Here is a 21208-nt window from a genome sequence, read left to right on the forward strand (position 1 = left end):
ATTGCTATTATTATATCATTTTTTATATAAAAATAATTTGTAAATATTTTTCAATTAATTTATAATATCGAGCTCAATATATCATACATAATATAATATAATATAATATAATATTATTCATTCATTTTCTACCGCTTATCCTCACAAGGGTATATTATATTATACTACAATTATATTATATTATAATTACATTACATTATATGATATAAAATAATGATTGGTTGAAGCCAAACGTGGGTCTCGAGTTACCCCCCTGCCAACATAACGTGGCGTCATCACACCCTGGGATGCCGTGATGGTCACCTTGCTTGCCCGAACTCGCCACTTGTGTTATTTTTACCCCCGTTGATTGGAAATGAAAGAAACGGAGAAGAAGGCGTTGAAGAGAAATCCCACCGCGGCTTCTCATTCATTCCCACGCCGACGTCTGTCTTTTTAATGCTTTTTTTTTTTTTTTTTCGTTGTCACCTTATCAGAGCTTGTTCTACACACTCTGAGGGACTCCTGTCCTTTTTTTTTCCTGTCCTCCGTATTTTACGTTTTTTTTTTTTCAAGACAAAAGACAGACAAGGATAACCCTTTACTGGAGAATTAATTATCTGCCCCTTTAATTCCGAGCCACGCTGATTAGCTGTGTATGTAAAATGGGAGTCCATATTAACATAATATTTAGCTATCTCCGCTAAGCTCGGGTCCCTTGACCTTTTCCATCCTGGTCTTTCTCTCTTTCTCTCTTTCTCTGTCATCCTTTCCTCTCAGGAGGTACACGACAGTCCCAGCCTATGAATGTGATTTGAAGGGCTAAATTAGATTTGGCTTCTCTCGCTCTTTTCTCAACTGCCGCTAACCCCCCCCCCCACCATCCACCCCCCCCCCCCCCCCCCCCCCCCCCCCCCGCGCTATGAATGTGCACGGCGACAATTATGTGTGCTTTGACTGCTCCGATGGCCGGGCCTGATATCCTGTGTTAATATAAACGTTTAGCCCGGTTATTATGAGCCATGAGAGTCGTAAAGGACAGTCAACCTGCACGCTAATTGTCTCCCCCGTAGACGCCCTCCCTCTCTCTCTCTCTCTCACTTTCATTGTCGGTTTTTCTTTCTTTTTTATTACGTCGCACTGCTGCACATATTTTGTCATTACCTTGTCTCTATTTCAATTCTGTAGGATTTGTCGCGTTGAAACGAGAGCAAAATATGTTTTTTTTTAAATGCTTAATTGCTATATAAACTAAATTAACATGTGCTGCAATTCAAGTTAAGTAGTGATTTTGGCGACACCTAGTGGTCGTAATCATACATTGCGGTGTGCTCGTGATGCTGTTAGGCACACAAATTGAATGATACACAGCAAATCCGACACTTTTTTTGTACAAGAAAATATACTTTTTGACCGTGTCTGTAAGTAATGTGCAATTATAACGATAATAATAATAATATTTTAATAATAAAATACATATGTATGATTTTTCATTAATTTAATTATTTTCATTCATTAACATGTGCTGCAATTCAAGTTGTTAAGTAGTGGTTGGGTGTTTTGGTGACATCTAGTGGCCGTAATCATTCATTGCGGTGTGCTCGTGATGCTGTTAGGTACACAAATTGAATGAATTTTATGTACAAAAAAATATACTTTTTGACCGTGTCTGTAAGTAATGTGCAACTGTAACGATATGACGTACTAAAAAAAATACACATGTATGATTTTCGGTTTATTTTCGTTCATTTAATCATTTTCATTCATTAACATGTGCTGCTATAGTGGTTGGGTGTTTTGGCGACACCTAGTGGCCGTAATCATTCATTGCGGTGTGCTTGTGATGCTGTTAGGCACACAAATTGAATGATACACAGGAAATCTGACACTTTTTTTGTACAAAAAAATATACCTTTTGACCGTGTCTGTAAGTAATGTGCAACTATAACGATATGACGAAGTAAAAAAATACACATGTATAATTTTCGGTCTGTTTTCATTCATTAACATGTGCTGCAATTTAAGTTGTTAAGTAGTAGTTGGGTGTTTTGGCGACACCTAGTGGCCGTAATTATTAATTGCGGTGTGCTTGTGACGCTGTTAGGCACACAAATTGAATGATACACAGCTTTTTTGTACAAAAAATATATACTTTTTGACCGTGTCTGTAAGTAATGTGCTACTGTAACGATATGACGAACTAAAAAAATAATTACAAAAATAATTGTCGGTCTACTTTCATTCATTTATGAATACAAAAGTAAAGTTTTGGTGTTAAAATACAACATACTGGGATGCATTCAGGCATCATATAGAATTCAATGTAATAGTTTCATAGCATAAAAAACCTAAATAGCTCAGTAGTTTTGAATGTTATTAGAGCCTTTGTAGACATGAAATAACACCCCTATAGTCACTTTTACACTCCCATTATTCAAAGTTTACACCCTTAGCCCTATGTTAACTAACAAGCTAACCAGTTAGCGACTTAAGAAGCCAAAAACCTACCACTTCCACACCGGAATTGGAGGAGAACCTGACTTTATGCCGTGTTAAGGTAATATAACGTAAGGTAAAGTTGTAAAGTAATATTTTAATACTACATATAATATAATATTTTGATCAATATAGACAACAGTCATTTACTAATTACTTTTTGAAACACTGATATAGCAAGGGACGACTGATTTCTAATAGAAATCTACCAAAACATAATTAATTTTGCTTAAAAACATATTAACCCAATAAGGTGTATTTTATTTTTATTTTATTATATTTTATTAGCTTAATTGATGCTTTTCCAAGTGATTTGTTTACGTGTTTATAGTGAGTCAGCACCAGGAAGTCGTGTTTAGTATTTGGTTCTCCCATCAACTTCGTTCAGAATAAACACGTCACATGGGAATCTGAAATGTAATTTAAGAACTATTATTTTATTTTTTAATTTAATTTTATTTTATTTTTTAATTTTATTTTTAATTTAATTTTATTTTATTTTTTAATTTTATTTTATTTTTTAATTTTATTTTATTTTTTATTTATTTTAATTTAATTTAATTTAATGACAATATAACGTGGCTATAGTCACTTTTACACTCCCATTATTCACTGTTTACACCCTTTAACCCTTTGTTAGCTAACAAGCTAACCAGTTAGCGACTTGAGAAGCCAAAAACCTACCACTTCCACACCGAATTGGAGGAGAACCTGATTTTATGCCTTGTTAAGGTAATGTCATGTAAGGTAAAGTTGTAAGGTATTTTTTTAATACTACATAATTTTAATTTAATTTAATAATACTTATTTTGACAATTTGCGTATATCGGAATCTGTCCGTCTTGGCTTGCATTAGCTTGCAATGAGCCCCCTTGCTGCTGTCTCCCGCGGAAGTTTTAATTCCCATCGATCCACGGAGACGGCATGCTGAGCACGGAGAGTCGGCATTTATATGCAAGCGCGTGTTTACGTGGCCATTTGCGCCTCCCTTATAAACCTTTCACGGTTCGAGTTCGGTCGGGGGGTGGAGGTGGGGGGTTGAGGGGGGGGTCTAAAAGTGCTGCAAAGGTCAGCTCATAATCACTCTCTTTAGCATGCCTCACATTTTAATTGTCACGCACACACACATACACCATAGCTCCACAAACACACCCCTGTCATTATGGATCCGGGGCTATGAATTGATGAGGTCCCATCTACGACCTAATCACTCCGCACGACCTCAGGGAGGCACCGCCATCCATTTCCTACCTCGACTCAGCGGGGGGGGGGGGACTCACATCGAGGTGCTTGATGAGCGGAAAATCAGCGTACTACCTGTTCTAATCCATCTATAAAAAAAAAAAAAAATTCCACGGGAATATTGAAAGTGGCATAGGATGGCAGCGGGAGACAGGCGTCAAAATGGGAGCGACTGGTGGAAGTGAAGCGTTAATTGTAGCGCGGCGGCGGCGGCAAATTTAGATCAAAAATGGCACCACGCTTTGCTGCTTATTGGCAAGTCATCACAAGTAATGGCCGCTTCAAGGATATCATGTGTGAGGAGAGACTTTGATCACCGTTTAATCCCGTAAAGTAGACGCGTACAAATAAATATTAGCTAAATATGTGACAATAAGCAGATTAAAAGACGGGTTAGGCTAAGTTGAGGGAATCTTTTATCTTACAACGCTTTCAATATAAGCGATGTAAAAGACAACAATCAATATTTTGTGGGAAAATGTCTCAAAACTTTTGTTTATTTTGGTTTTATTGTGTTTTATTATACAGTGGAACCACATAATTTATTCATCTTTTCCAAAAGGTCAGACAAAAACCAAAACTGAATCATTTTTTCCCCATAATTAATGCGTCATGTCAAAAATACGTAGTGCGCTTGAACGCCTCATAGTGCACTGCGAACACATTAGGAGGGAGATGAAAGACCCAGACGAAATTTACCACCTACACACACTCAAAAAGAACCACTATCCGTTTTTTTAAATATAGATTTTTAAATATTAAAAAATAATAATGCATATTTAAAATTATAATAGAAAAAATAAATAAATGTAAAAATATTCGTAAATAATATTTTATTAAAAAATATTTTATTAATAAATAATATAATATATTAATTAATATAATCATATTTTTAAACATGACCGTAAAAGACATAGCCATTTTAAAAATATAGATTTTTAAATATTATAAAATAAAAATGTATATTTTATAATATAATAGAAATCATTAATAAATATTAAGAATATTCATAAATATTATTTTATTAATTAATATTAATACAAATGCCATTTTTACAGCTTATAAGTGCACTAACATGAAAAAACATGAACTTAAAAAACGTATCCGTTTTTAAAATATAGTTTTTTAAATATTGAAAAATAATAATGTATATTTGAAAATATAATAGAAATCATTAATAAATACATAGAATGTTAATAAATATTATTTTATTAATAAATATTAATACAAATGCAATTTGTACAGCTTAAAAGCGCACTAAACATGAAAAAACGAACTTAAAAGACATATCTATTTTTAAATTTTAATTTAATTAGGTTTTTAAATATTAAAAAATAATAATGTATATTTTAAAATATAATAGAATTCATTAAAAAATATAAGATTATGAATATATAATATTTTATTAATTAATATTCATACAATCAAATTTTGTACGGCTTAAAAGTGCATGAAACATGAAAAACGTGAACTTAAAAGACTAATACATTTTTTACATTTATTTAATTAGATTTGTAAATAGAAAAAATAATATATATTTTAAAATATAATAGAAACAATTAAAAAATATACAATTATTAATATATAATATTTTATTAATAAATATTCATACAATAAAATGTTGTACGGCTTAAAAGCACACTAAATATGAAAAATATGAACATAAAAGACATAAAAGTATGTCTTGAGAGGGGAGTATGTAATTCACGTAATTAAACTAAATCAAGCGAAAAGATCGGATGCTAAGCAGTTTAGCATGCTAGCATGGACAGAGCCTAAAACGCAGACCAGGGATATAACGTTGCAAGACAAAGGTTGTAAAATTCTTTCAAATGAACAAAAATGACCCCCCCCCCCCCCCCCCCATGTTCTCCCATTTTGCTATAATTGCCCCGTTAAACAATAGGAACCTCCGGAATACGAGTCCATTGGCGGCCATTTAAAACCCTGTTGACATCCGACTCTGCGTGGCGGGAAATGGACCCCCCAAGTTAAAGGGACAGACACACATTAGACATATTTATGAAGACCCAGATGGAGCTGTTTAAACATCCACATATAATGGCCATTGATGGACCATTTCCTGAAGGAACGACACACACACAAACACACACACACAACACACACAATGGCAAAAAAAACACACAACTCTGCTTTTGTCTCAGTCTTTTGCAAAAAATTGAAAAAAGTGTGAAAATGAGTGAAGCTCAGTATGAGGTGTGTTATTCAGCCTCGCCACAGGGGGGGCCAGGACAACGAGGAGAAAAGGAGTCCACCCATTGTCCCCACACACACACACACACACACACATTCATGCATGATTGAGAACTAGCAGCCTGTGCCGCCGTGGCCAGGTCCCAATATGTTACAACATTCACCCAAGGAAAGCGAAAATGAGTGTAAATTTAGGTTATTTTCTCCCGCTCTCGCTCACAGTCACCTTCGTTCGGCCATGATGGGGATTCATTCTGCACCTCGGCTGCAGAAACACTCATCTGGAATTACTTTTTTTTTTTTTTTGCTCAACTTGCGTAAATTTCTCATTCAAAGTTAGCGGTCATTCTTTAACTGTCCTGGAAACTTTTTTTTTGGGAGGGGGGGTTGCAAAAATCGAACACCTAGTGGATAAAGTAGGATTCTAAAAGGAATATTATATTAGTTATATATGGCTTTTAACATTAATAGAGCCCTTTAGACATGAAATAGCACCCCTATAGTCATGTTTACAATTGTTGTTGCTTGCAAAATGCATATTTAACGATAAATTATGGCTCGGAATCGTAGAGGGAACCCACAAGGGAACACCCTTACCATCCCGGGAAATTGGTTCCAGACCCGACTGTGATAAGTGAATTTCCATAAAGTAGGATTCCTTATTTATAAGAGTTATATATGGCTTTTAACATTATTAGAGCCCTCTAGACATGAAATAGCACCCCTATAGTCACGTTTACAATTGTTGTTGCTCGCAAAATGCATGTTTATCGATAAATTATGACAAAATGGTTGAGGGAACCCACGAGGGAACACCCTTACCATCCCGGGTAATTGGTTCCAGACCCAATCGTGATAAGTGAATTTCCATAAAGTAGGATTCCTTATTTATAAGAGTTATATATGGCTTTTAACATTATTAGAGCCCTCTAGACATGAAATAGCACCCCTATAGTCACATTTACACTTGTTGTTGCTTGCAAAATGCATGTCTAACGATAAAATTATGTCTCAAAATGGTTGAGGGAACCCACGAGGGAACACCCTTACCATCGCCGGTAATTGGTTCCAGACCCGACTGTGATAAGCAAATTTCCATAAAGTAGGATTCCTTATTTATAAGAGTTATATATGGCTTTTAACATTATTAGAGCCCTCTAGACATGAAATAGCACCCCTATAGTCACATTGTACGTTTACACTCGTATCAGCCAATATAGTAGACATATTAAGCTAGCTCCTAATTGTATTGTTGTTGCTTGCAAAATGCATGTTTAACGATAAATTATGACTCAGAATGGCAGAGGGAACCCATGAGGGAACATCCTTACCATCATGGGTAATTGGTTCCAAACCCGACTGTGATAAGCAAATTTCCATAAAGTAGAATTCCTTATTTCAAAAAGGAATATTTTCAGAGTTATATATGGGTTTTAACATTATTAGAGCCCTCTAGACATGACATAGCACCCCTATAGTCACGTTTACATTCGTATTAGCCAATATAGTAGACATATTAAGCTAGCTCCTAAGTGTATTGTTGTTGCTTGCAAAATGCATGTTTAACGATAAATTATCGATTATATCCATTTTTTTTTTAGTTGGGAACTGATATTTTCCTGAAACTTACCTATGTTCTACTGGTGGTTTTTTTTTTTGTTTTTTTTTTCAAGTATGCAGGAGACAAACAGTTCATGTGTGAGGATAGACTGCAAACCTCCGAGGTTGAAAAGCTGTTTTTTCTCAATTATTATTTTTTTTTAGTTGGGAACTGATATTTTCCTGAAACTTACCTATGTTCTACTGGTGCTTTTTTTTTTTTTTTTTAAAGTATGCAGGAGACAAACAGTTCACATGTGACGATGGACTGCAAACCTCCGAGGTCGAAAAGCTGTTTTTTTCTCCATTTCTTTTAGTTGGGAACTGATATTTTCCTGAAACCTACCTATGTTCTACTGGTGCTTTTTTTTAAGTATGCAGGAGACAAACAGTTCACATGTGACGATGGACTGCAACCCTCCGAGGTCGAAAAGCTGTTTTTTTTCTCTTTTTTTTTTAGTTGGGAACTGATATTTTCCTGAAACTTACCTATGTTATACTGGTGCTTTTTTTTTTTATTTTTTTTTTTAAGTATGCCGGAGACAAACAGTTCACGTGTGAGGATGGACTGCAAACCTCAGAGGTCGCTAGCTTCGCCGTGTTAGCATCAGAAATGTTGTTTTCTTTGCCTCACACAAACTTTTGAGTGTTCGTTAACATTTCCCAAATTGAATTCACTTCTTTAAAGCGTCAGACCACCACTCGCAAGTAAAAAAAAAAAAAAAAAGCGAAGACACAGCCACGCGTTTTTACGCCTTCATCAGCGCGCGTGCTATATATTCTTTTCCGTCACTCGTGTCACAATTTGCAGAGCTTCCTGTGACACGTTTAACAATATTGCCTTTGAAAGACATCAAGCAAAAATGATCAAAAAATGCCTGGAGACAAAATGGTGAGCCTCTGGTTTGGAGTTTTGATTTGCAAGACTGGGAAGGTGCGACATGAAGAACAAAATGACGGCGGGTTGGAGCGTCGCTCTCTGTGTCATTATCAAAACCTTATCAACTTTTATTTTTTTTTTATTTTTTTTTGCTTTCAAAGCAAACAGATACGTTACATGTGCCCACTTTTGTACTCCTGGTATAGCTAGCTAGCTTGTGTTGTTTTTTTTTAATATGATGTATGCTTGTAGACGGTTTCAATTAGGGCCCTCGCTTGACTAATAAATAAAATATCGAGGATGGCACTTTAATAATACGCAATCTATGTGTCACTTGGCAAATTATTCATTCTGTAAACCAAAGATCTTGATTGTAGCCTCTGGAGAAATAAGTAATCAATATAATGAAAACCAGGCTGCACGGTGGACTAGTGTTTAGCACACAGACCTCACAGCTTGGAGATCTGGGTTCAATTCCACCCTCGGTTATCTCTGTGTGGAGTTTGCATGTCCTCCCCGTGCATGCGTGGGTTTTCTCCGGGTAGCATAATTAGCATTATTATTAGCATTATTATTATTAGCATTATTACGCGGCTGCACGGTTGTCGAGCGAGAATCGAACCATCAACCTTCCAATTTCTGGACGACATGCTCAACCCCCTAAGAGTTGCAAACTAATGAGAAAAGTCATAATTTTACAAGATTAGTATGATAATAGGAAAAATAGGAATAATAATAATAATAACAATCATGGTTGTTTGTCTATATGTGCCCTGTGATTGGCTGGCCACCAGTCCAGGGTGTACCCCGCCTCTCGCCCGAAGACAGCTGGGATAGGCTCCAGCACCCCCGTGACCCTCGTGAGGATAAGCAGTAGAAAATTAATAAATGAATAATAATAATAATAATAATAATAATAATAATTTGGGGGAATTTAAGTTGGTGAAACAGTTCTAAAAAAATAAAAATAATATGACATCAAGAAAAAAAGCTGATATATTGATACAATAAAAAACAAAAGAACAGCAGCAAAATAATAATAATAATCATAATAATAATGAAAAATAATAAAAAAATAATAACAATAACAATAATAATAATAATGGTTGTTTGTCTATATGTGCCCTGTGATTGGCTGGCGACCAGTCCAGGGTGTACCCCGCCTCTCGCCCGAAGACAGCTGGGATAGGCTCCAGCACCCCCGTGAGGATAAGCGGTACAAAATGAATAAATGAATGAATAATAATAATAATGATAATAATAATAATTTGGGGGAATTTAAGTTGGTGAAACAGTTCTAAAAAAATTAAAATAATATGACATCAAGAAAAAAAATATTGATAAAAAACAAAAGAACAGCAGCAAAATAATAATAATAATAGTAATAATAATTCCTACTTTTTCCACCACATACTGAATGAAAGGATGAAATGTTTACAATCCCCACGATGGCCACACATCATCTACCCCGTCAGAAGATTTCATGAAGGTAAATGGTCCACAGGAAGGAAACAGAAATTGGTCCGTCACGAAAATATTACAACCCCGACTTCTCATTATTTCCCATCATGAGCGTCACTGAAAATGACGCGACGCCATTGGCTGGTCCAAATGTGTCCATAATGTGCTTCGCTTTAATGTCTTCATTACGGGCTGATTTGTGAGCGATGGAAATGAGGAGAGGAAATCATGTTCATACCAACGTGAGAAAAGAAAAAATGTCAGGAGTAAAGTGTGTGACCGCGTTGGCTCGACGGCGTACAGGAGTTGAATGCCGCCGCTTATTTACAAGGGCACCGCAGCAATAGATGCGCAATGTGACCTTTCACCTTCAACTCTCCAGCCATGTTTAATGATCCCATCCTCACGCACCTCGGAATATGTTACCGTGGAAACACAAAGACCCCCCCCCACCCCACACACACAACCCCCACAACACTCATAATGCGGGAGAGCTCTCCATCCGTGTCTAATTCAGCCTCGAGCCGAAGCTAGCGACCTCGGAGGTTTGCAGTCTGTCTTCACACGTGAACTGTTTGTCTCCGGAATACTTAAAAAAAAAAAAAAAAAAAACACCAATAGAACATAGGTAAGTTTCAGGAAAATATCAGTTCCCAACTAAAAAAAAAAAGGGGAGAAAAAACAGCTTTTTTTTTTTACAAATCTAACCATGAACTATTTACAGTTTTGTGTGTTAAAATGTATAAATAAAAAATAAAAATAAATTAAATAAATAAATAACAATTAATATAATATTATAATATTACAATGTATATTATAGTAATAATATTATTAATATTATTATTGTTTTGTTGTTGTTAATATTATTATTTAGCATTATTATTAGCATTATTATTAGCATTATTATTAGCATTATTATTTGCATTATTTGCATAATTAGCATTAGCACAATTAGCATTAGCACAATTAGCATTACCATAATTATCATTATTATTATCGTTATTGGCATTATTATTAGCATTATTATTAGCGTAATTAGCATTAGCACAATTAGCATTATTATTTGCATTATTATTTGCATTATTATTTGCATTATTATTAGCATAATTAGCATTAGCACAATTAGCATTACCATAATTATCATTATTATTATCGTTATTGGCATTATTATTAGCATTATTATTAGCGTAATTAGCATTAGCACAATTAGCATTAGCATTATTAGCATTATTAGCATTATTATTAGCATTATTACTAGCATTATTATTGCTAGCATTATTATTATTAGCATTATTATTATTAGCATTATTACGCGGCTGCATGGTTGTCGAGTGATTAGCGTGCAGGCCGCACAGCTAGGAAACCCGAGTTCAATTCCACCCTTGGTCATCTCTGTGTGGAGTTTGCATGTTCTCCTCGTGCCCGTGAAGCCCCCCCCGCCTCTTGTGGAAAGAAAATGTAAGCAAGATGTATAAATACGTCTTTGGTTGGGAATGAGTTAAGCTAGCTACAGCATTAGCATTATTATTCTTATTATTATTAGCATTATTATTGTTATTATTGTTGTTATTATTGTTATTATTGTTGTTATTATTGTTATTATTTTTAGCATTTATTATTATTAGCATCATTACGCGGCTGCACGGTGGTTAGCGTGCAGGCCGCACCCCACGACTCTAAAAAATTAATGAATTAATTAGCATTGTTACGCCAATCCAACTGTCACTAGTGTATCGACACCTTGCCACGCCCACAACAGCTAGCATAGCTTCCCAATTCCTCAGGTCACAAAAGGTAACATTACATGTTTTAATAGTAGTCTTCTACTATCTTTGTGTCCCATTAAGTGCAGTAATGAGCTGTCTCTTTTTATCTCTTTTTATATCTTTATAAGGGTAACATGACAAAAAAAAAAGGGCAGTTTTGGTGATGGTAATCATAATGCTAATTTCCTTCATATTTGCATATTACAGCCATTCCGCATTAAGATAGAAGCCATTAACGTCACGGCAAACTAAATGTTAGTGAGATAGAGTTAACAGTGTATGGATTGTGCTTGTCCAGCGATTGGCGGGGAGGAAGCAATGGTCCCTTTTAATCAATGTGAGTAATATTTGCGTCCGTTAGCCGGGGACCAGCCACATTATCATGTCAAGTTACAAATTAAAATGCCCGAGCGCTAACAGGCTGGGGATTTAAATGGGCCATCATGGCCATCTAAGTGTTCTAATGACATTTTTCGCCCTGCCAGACAATTAATTCTATCAATCTGCATAACCTTTCCCAAAGCTCACAAAACAATGGCATTTTGATGGCGGGAAATAAATGGAGTCCAGCGGAAAAAGTATGAACAGGCAATCATTACATTATTTGAAATTAAAATTTAAATAGTTGGAAAAGTAAAAAAAATATATATATATTTTATGAAAATTAAAAAAGTGACAAAGTTGAAATATTTTCAACTTTTTTAAAATTTCTTATTAAATTATATTATTTTAATTTCAACTTTGTCACTTATTTTTTTTAATTTTCATAAAATTATTTTTTTTCTTTCCCAACTTAAGGTGACTTCATTATTGTAACATTATAACTTTTTGGCAAGCAAAATTTTCCAAAAATAACAACTTTATTCTTTGTTTTTGTTTGTTTTTCATAATATTTAGACTTATTTTGTTATAATATAATAATAGATGTGGTTTATTACATTTCTTATAAAAATTATATTACTGGAAAAGTTAAAAAAAAACATTTCATTTTATGAAAATTTTAAAAAGTGACATAACGTTGAAATTAAAATAATTAAAAAATAATTTTATAATAATTATTCTAATAATTATTATATAATAATTTTATAAGAAATGTAAAAAAAACACCCAAAACAGCAGCAAAAATTGCAGTCATCAGCAGTAATTCTGAAAAATCAAAATATTACGAGAAAAAGTCATACATTTTATGAAATTAAGAAATATAAGTGCCATAAAGTTTAAATAGTAACAAAAAAAGTCAAAATATTATGAAAAACAAACAAAAACAAAGTATAAAGTTGTTATTTTTGGAAAATTTTGCAAGCCAAAAAGTTATGTCACGATAATTAAGTCACCTTAAAATTGAAATAGTTGGAAAAGTAAAAAAAAATAACATTTAATTTTATGAAAATATCAAAAAAATAAGTGACATAAACTTGAATTGGAAATAATATAATTTAATAAGAAATGTAAAAAAAACAAACCCAAAACAGCAGCAAAAATTAAACAATCAGCAGAAATTCTGAAAAATCAAAATATTATGAGAAAAAGAGTAATAAATTTTATGAAAATGAGGAAAAATACGTGCCATAAAGTTGAAATACTAAAAAAAAAAAGTCAAAATATTATGAAAAACAAACAAAAATTATTTGGAAAAGTTTGCTTGTCTTACAATAATGAAGTCACCTTAAGTTGGAAAAGTTAAAAAAAATAAAAAAAAATATTTTATAAAAATTTAAAAAAATAAATGTCATAAAGTTGAAATTAAAATAATATAATTTTATAAGAAATGTAAAAAAAACACCCAAAACAGCAGCAAAAAATATGAGAAAAAGAGTCATAAATTTCATGAAAATGAGGAAAAATGTGCCATAAAGTTGAAATACTAAAAAAAAAAAGTCAAAATATTATGAAAAACAAACAAAAATTATTTGGAAAAATTTGCTTGTCTTACAATAATGAAGTCACCTTAAGTTGGAAAAGTTAAAAAAAATAAAAAATATATTTTATAAAAATTAAAAAAAAAATAAATGTGATAAAGTTGAAATTAAAATAATATAATTTTATAAGAAATGTAAAAAAAACACCCAAAACAGCAGCAAAAATTATGAGAAAAAGAGTAATAAATTTCATGAAAATGAGGAAAAATGTGCCATAAAGTTGAAATATTAATTTAAATCAATGTGAGTAATATTTGCGTCCGTTACCCGACGCCCAGCCACATTATCATGTCAAGTTACAAATGAAAATGCTAACAGGCTGGGGATTTAAATGGGCCATCATGGCCATCTAAGTGTTCTAATGCCATTTTTCGCCCTGCCAGACAATTAATTCTATCAATCTGCATAACCTTTCCCAAAGCTCACAAAACAATGGCAGGAAATGAATGGAGTCCAGCGGAAAAGTATGCACAGGCAATCATTACATTATTTAACAAATGTATAATTGGATTTTGATGCCCGGGTGTCCGCCTCTGGAGCACCGACTCCGGCTAATTCAATCTGCTAAATGTAATCACCAGAAACACTCTGCAATCATGGCCGCCGTGTAAACACCGCTCGCCGTTTATCTGCAGGCTTCCTCCTCTCTTTATTTTCCATCACTTCTCAAGACATTCCCCCCCCCACCCCCGTGCACCGTTTAATGAAAGTTGAGGTTGAGTTCCGTTTTTTTTTTTTTTTTTGGACCTGGAGTGAATCGGCCCAAAAGCAATTTGTCAGAAAGCAAGCACTTGGAGACACATGAACTTACTCGCCTCTTCGCTTTTCATAAATGAAGAGTGGAAGGCTTCCATCACATGGCTTCTCTAAGGGATCGGGAAGGTGTTAGCTAAGCGTGTCTGACTTTAACCGAGGTGGAGCATCATTAATAAGTAGCATTATTATTGTTATTAATTATTACCATTATTATTGTTATTATTAGCGTTATTATTATTAGCATAATTAGCATTATTATTATTAGCATTATTATGCAGCTGCACAGTGATCGAGTGGTTAGCGTGCAGGCTGCACAGCTAGGAAACCCGAGTTCAATTGTTCTCTTCGTGCCCGTGCCCGCCCCTCCTTATTATTATTATTATTATTAGCATTATTATTGTTATTATTATTAGTAGTAGTATTATTATTGTTATTATTATTATTGTTATTATTATTGTTATTATTATTAGCATTGTTATTATTATTAGCATTGTTATTATTATTATTATTATTATTATTATTATTATTATTATTTGCATCATTAGCATTATTATTGTTGTTATTGTTATTAATGATTATTAATGATTATTATTGTTATTATTAGCATTATTATTAGCATTATTAGTAGCATTATTAGTAGCATTATTATTATTAGCATTATTATCCATTATTATTATTAGCATAATTAGCATTATTAGCAGCATCATTATTATTATTAGCATTATTAGCATTATTATTGTTGTTATTATAGTTAATTATTACGATTATTATTGTTGTTATTATAGTTAATTATTACGATTATTATTGTTATTATTAGCATTATTATTATTAGCATTATTATTAGCATTATTAGTAGCATTATTATTAGCATTATTATTAGCATTATTATTAACATTATTATTAACATTATTACGCGGCTGCACGGTGATCGAGTGGTTAGCACGCAGGCCGCACAGCTAGGAAACCCGATTTCAATTGTTCTCCTCGTGCCCGTGCCCGCCCCCCCCCCTTATTATTAGTAGTAGCATTATTATTATTAGCATAATTAGCATTATTATTATTAGCATTATTATTATTATTGTTAATGAAAGTTGAGGTTGAGTTCTTTTTTTTTTTTTCGACCTGGAGTGAATCGGCCCAAAAGCAATTTGTCAGAAAGCAAGCACTTGGAGACACATGAACTTACTCGCCTCTTCGCTTTTCATAAATGAAGAGTGGAAGGCTTCCATCACATGGCTTCTCTAAGGGATCGGGAAGGTGTGAAAAAACAAAAAACAAAACACTAATTCATTAAGCATTGATCACCCCTAAATGACAGCAAAGTGCTTGGACATTTATAGCGGACAAATAACTCCCAAATTTTGTACATTTGTAACTCTTAAATGGCTAAAGTATGCAGCAAAAAGGCAATAAAACTCTTTGCAGACAAGAGGATGAACCCGCCGCCCAGCCCATTACGCTGACCACTCCTTGCAGCTAAACGCCCTTAATGTCTTCAACTGTAGCCAAGGGCGGCTCTAATGCCGCATTTTGGTGAGTGTTTCGTACTTTTTTTCATCGAAATGATGCGTCTTATTTGATTCTCTTGAATGCAGTTTTGTAATAGGAGCCCCATTATGCGTTATGCGGGCCAATGAAGCCATTACAAGGGGTCACGCTTAAAGTACCTGAGTATGTATTGGAGTAAATGTTGGAAGGCTTAATATCGTTTCCATCAACACCGGACCCTCTTTCCGTTTGTGAGATGAATACTCATACCACCTCGTTATTCGAGGTCGAGCTGCTATGTGTAAATACGTCTTTGGTTGGGAATGAGTTAAGCTAGCTACAGCATTATTATTGTTATTGTTGTTATTATTGTTAATTTATTATGATTATTATTAGCATTATTATTAGCATTATTAGTAGCATTATTATTATTATTATTATTATTAGCATTGTTAGCATTATTATTGTTATTAATTATTACGATTATTATTGTTATTATTAGCATAATTAGCATTATTAGTAGTAGCATTATTATTAGTAGCATTATTACGCGGCTGCATGGTGGTCGAGTGGTTAGCGCACAGGCCACACAGTTCAATTGTTCTCCTCATGCCCGTGCCCGGCCCCACCTTATTATTATTATTATTATTATTATTATTAGCATTATTATTGTTGTTATTATTATTAGTAGTAGTAGTATTATTAGCATAATTAGCATTATTAGTAGCATTATTATTATTATTAGCATTATTATTGTTATTAATTATTATGATTATTATTGTTATTATTAGTATTATTATTATTAGCATAATTAGCATTATTAATAGCATTATTATTAGCATTATTGTTATTAGCATTATTATGAGCATTATTACGCAGCTGCACGGTGGACGAGTGGTTAGCACGCAGGCCGCACAGCGAGGAAACCCAAGTTCAATTGTTCTCCTCGTGCCCGCCCCCCTTTATTATTATTATTAGCATTATTATTGTTGTTATTATTATTATTAGCATTATTATTAGCATTATTAGCATTATTGTTGTTGTTATTAATTATTACAATTATTATTGTTATTATTAGCATTATTATTAGCATAATTACCATTATTAGGAGCATTATTATTATTAGCATTATTATTATTAGCATTATTATTATTAGCATTATTACGCGGCTGCACGGTGGACAAGTGGTTAGCATGCAGGCCGCACAGCTAGGAAACCCGAGTTCAATTGTTCTCCTGGTGCCCGGAGTTACTGGTCCCATTATTCCTCCTCAGGTTTCTGGTTAAAGTCCAAGTCTTACAGTTATAAAGCATGACCGGTAGAACTAGTACTCATTGTCCTAGCCAAGGTACATGTAGTACGTTGTTACCAACTAAGGCCGATAAAGAATTCAATTGCCACAATTGAACACAAGGTTGGGGTTAGTATCAAAAAAGTCATTGAACGCTTGGATTTTGAGTGTCCAAGAAACTCTGATTCCGGTTGTCCAACCCATGGACACGGACTATCATAACAACGTAAGTAGACTTCCTAGTATGACCCAACGTCCAGTTCATCACAGAAATTGAACAGTGTGGGGAAACTCTACGAATCGCTTTCCGTCTTGATGCTCGTTCGGTGTTTGTGCTGGATGTTTTTCTTCCTCATTTCTCTTCCTCTATCTCTCTGTTGGCATCTTCCCGTTCCTCGAAACTCAAGCGCCTGCTGATAGATTCCGTGCGTGAGAAGATGTGATAGCGGCACAAAGGGATTCCAAAACAATACCTCTTCAAGCAGAGGCTCAGGAAAAGGTGGGAATGATTTACAACCTGTGGAGACTCAACAACTCAGGTTTGATGCCCTTGGCTTCTTTGTGAGGGAGTCAGACGTTGGGTTTTTTTTTTGGGAGGCCATTTTGTGTTTGGTTAGTGGACAGTTTCAGTCGAATATCGGATAACCGATTACGATATTGGCATAAAAATCCAATACCGGTTCAGAGTAAGTAATAATATCGCACCTCAGGAAGAATCACTTCTGAATAGACAATACCATAGAACGAAACTTTCATTTCATGTTCAATTCCCAGTGACAGCAGCAATTATCTTGGTTAAGGACCGTGTAACAAGAGCTGATCCTATGAAAGTGACAGTGATAACCAAAGATCACGTTTACATAAGTTTTTCTCTTTCCGAATGGAATCTTTCCGAATGACCTTTCCGAAAACAATGGTATCCATGGAAAGGAATATTCCAATCTCTTGTTTACATGCGGGGCTATAATCAACCAGAATAGTCAATGGGGCATGCGCAGTAAAACGTTAACATCAACATCATGTGATATGGACTTCCCCCGAGTTTTTCTTTCACTTCCGTATTGCGAGTTTTTCGTTCGTCCAGTCTTGAAATTTAGTTCGGATCAAAAACAAACATTCCACAGCAGTCCAGTGCCGATTGCTCGCCTCCATTTTTAAAACCGAAGAACGTCTCGATCTGCGTGTTACGTCATATCTGATCATGCGCTGAAAGAACGCATCCGGGATAAATTCGGGATCCGGGATAATATCAAATTCAATATTGCTAATATTTTATAATTAAAGTCCGGACATGTTTTATATGATCGGATCAGGGAAAGGAATATTCCACCTCTGAATCCGATAATATATTAATTCGGATTGGCGCTTTTCTTTCGGAATGAGGTGTATATAAAGGTTAGATTCTTTCCGATTGAGCGAGTGCAAGATACGTCAATCGGATCGGGGAAAGGAATATTCCACCCCTGTGAATCCGATTATATATTCATTCGGATTGGCGCTTTTCTTTCGGAATGAGGTTTATACAAAGGTTAGATTCTTTCCGTTTGAGCGGGTACAAGATACCTCAATCGGATCGGGGAATCTGTGAATCCGATTATATATTCATTCGGATTGGCGTTTTTCTTTCGGAATTTGGTGTATACAAAGGTTAGATTCTTTCCGTTCGAGCGGGTACAAGATCCCTCAATCGGATCGGGGAATCCGTGAATCCGATTATATATTCATTCGGATTGGCGTTTTTCTTTCGGAATTTGGTGTATACAAAGGTTAGATTCTTTCCGTTCGAGCGGGTACAAGCTACCTCAATCGGATCGGGGAAAGGAATATTCCACCTCTGTGAATCCGATTATACATTAATTCGGATTGGCACATTTCTTTCGGAATGAGGTGTATACAAAGGTTCGATTCTTTCCGTTTGAGCGGGTACAAGATACCTCAATCGGATCGGGGAATCCGTGAATCCGATTATATATTCATTCGGATTGGCGCTTTTCTTTTGGAATGAGGTGTATACAAAGGTTCAATTCTTTCAGTTCCAGCAAATAAACCGAATGAAATCGGAATATTTGGGTCCATGTATACATGGCAAATGATCCTTATGTTGATTCAGGAAGTGTTTTATAGACTCAGCACCTTCTACCGCCTCTTCCCAATAAACTACTGCGATAAAAGCGTTTCATTTTATACTTGTACAGTATATTTAGGGGGCGGGGTTTATGTATTTTATGTCTTTTAGTTCAATCGGGGACTCGACTCGCACAAAGTTCATAAAGTCAGAATTTAAGACGCTATAATGTTGATGTTTGGCATCTTTTTTTTGTTTATTATTAAATATATAGTTGAAGTAGAAACTTTCCGTAATGGATGCCACTGCACAGTCTTTAGAATTAATATGGTTATGATTTAGTAATATTGAAATATCAGACATAAAAATAAAAAAAATAAAAAAAAAACGCTTAATGCATCAGCTCAGGCTCCCTACTACTTTTTTTATTTGAAAAAAAGAACCCCCGCTGTTAGCTTCAGTGCAGCCGAGAGGGAAAGAAATATCTTTGAAAAGTTACTTTGAGAACTCTAATGGCAGTTATTGCTCTTATGGAATTATTGTTGACATCGTGTGAAGAGCAGGCTGTCAAAAGACAATGTTGCAACTAAAGTCCCCGACGTTCTCACTCCCTCCAAAGTGACGCAAATAAACCAAGACGAATGATTAATATGATTGCATGAGTCGCGGGATTGATTGATGGTTGGCCTAAAAATAATGTATTTTTGCGTCACGAGCCGAGAGGAGCGCAAAAAAAAAAAAAAAAAAGTAAAAGTTTTGGAGACTCGCAGGAGTTGGTGCAATATTGACAGTGGCGTGTGTGATGTGTGTGACTTCAAGGCTACAATTACTTTGAGCGTTTTTTATTTAATACCTGCTCATGTTATCTCTGGAGAGGAAGAATCCAGTTTTTGGGGAAGGATTTGGCGAATGCAAAGCAGAGCTGCACACCTTCAAAGAGCGCTAAGCTCCTCTATGAAACAATGGCATATTTGGTTTCTTATGCACATCATGGGGGGGCTTCCGTGTCTCTGTTGTTTGTGACAGCCCCGGCTGAGAAGGTCTAAGACGGGGTTTTTTATCACTAGGTGTCAGTAAAGTTACATTGATAGCCAGCCCAGTAGTGAAATAAGGTCCTGTCCTTCCCAGGTGGTCAGTAAAACAAAATTACCCCAAAAGCGCAGCAACTACTCAACTGACAGGTCACAAAAGACCCCACAACAACATCCAAAGAACTGCAGGCCGCATGGAATAGTGGTGAACCTTCCCGGGAGTGGTCAGCGAACTAAAATGACCCCAAGGGCGCGGAAACTACTCAACCAAGAGGTCACAAAAGACCCCACAAAAACATTCAAAGAACTGCAGGCCGCATGGAATAGTGGTGAACCTTCCCAGGAGTGGTCAACAAACCGAAATAACCCGAAAAGTGTGGCAACGTCTCAACCGAGAGGTCACAAAAGACCCCACAACAACATCCAAAGAATTGCAGGCCACATTGAACAGTGGTGAACCTTCCGAGGAGTGGTCAACGAAACAAAATAACCCAAAGAGCGCGGCAACTACTCAACCGAGAGGTCACAAAAGACCCCACAACAACATCCAAAGAACTGCAGGTCGCATAGAATAGTGGTAAACCTTCCCAGGAGTGGTCAACAAACCAAAATAACCCCAAGAGCGCAGCAACTACTCAACCGAGAGGTCTCAAAAGACCCCACAACAACATCCAAAGACCTGTAGGCCGCATGGAATAGTGGTGAACCTTCCGAGGAGTGGTCAACAAACCAAAATAACCCCAAGAGCGCAGCAACTACTCAACTGAGAGGTCACAAAAGACCCCACAACAACATCCAAAGAACTGCAGGCCAAATTGAATAGTGGTGAACCTTCCCAGGAGTGGTCAACGAACCAAAATAACCCCAAAAGTGCGGCAACGTCTCAACCGAGAGGTCACAAAAGACCCCACAATAACATCCAGGATTTGGCGAATGCAAAGCAGAGCTGCACACCTTCAAAGAGCGCTAAGTTCCTCTATGAAACAATGGCATATTTGGCTTCTTATGCACATCATGGGGG

At 35.3% G+C, this 21208-nt stretch overlaps 1 long non-coding RNA gene across 2 annotated transcripts in view; it reads right to left on the bottom strand.

Annotated features, from left to right (window-relative positions):
* LOC131109113 (uncharacterized) overlaps positions 1–21208 on the bottom strand; it is a 52247-nt gene that overhangs the window by 17110 nt on the left and 13929 nt on the right. Inside the window, exon 7 of one of the 2 annotated variants that reach the window (XR_009120665.1) lies at positions 3625–3806. The exons of the other annotated variant lie outside the window; for it this stretch is intronic. This is a non-coding gene — a long non-coding RNA (uncharacterized LOC131109113). Of the gene's footprint in view, positions 1–3624; positions 3807–21208 lie in introns of those variants that run through there. 2 annotated transcript variants of the gene reach the window in all.

Source organism: Doryrhamphus excisus, chromosome 21, assembly GCF_030265055.1.
Source record: "Doryrhamphus excisus isolate RoL2022-K1 chromosome 21, RoL_Dexc_1.0, whole genome shotgun sequence".
Lineage (NCBI taxonomy): Eukaryota > Metazoa > Chordata > Actinopteri > Syngnathiformes > Syngnathidae > Doryrhamphus > Doryrhamphus excisus.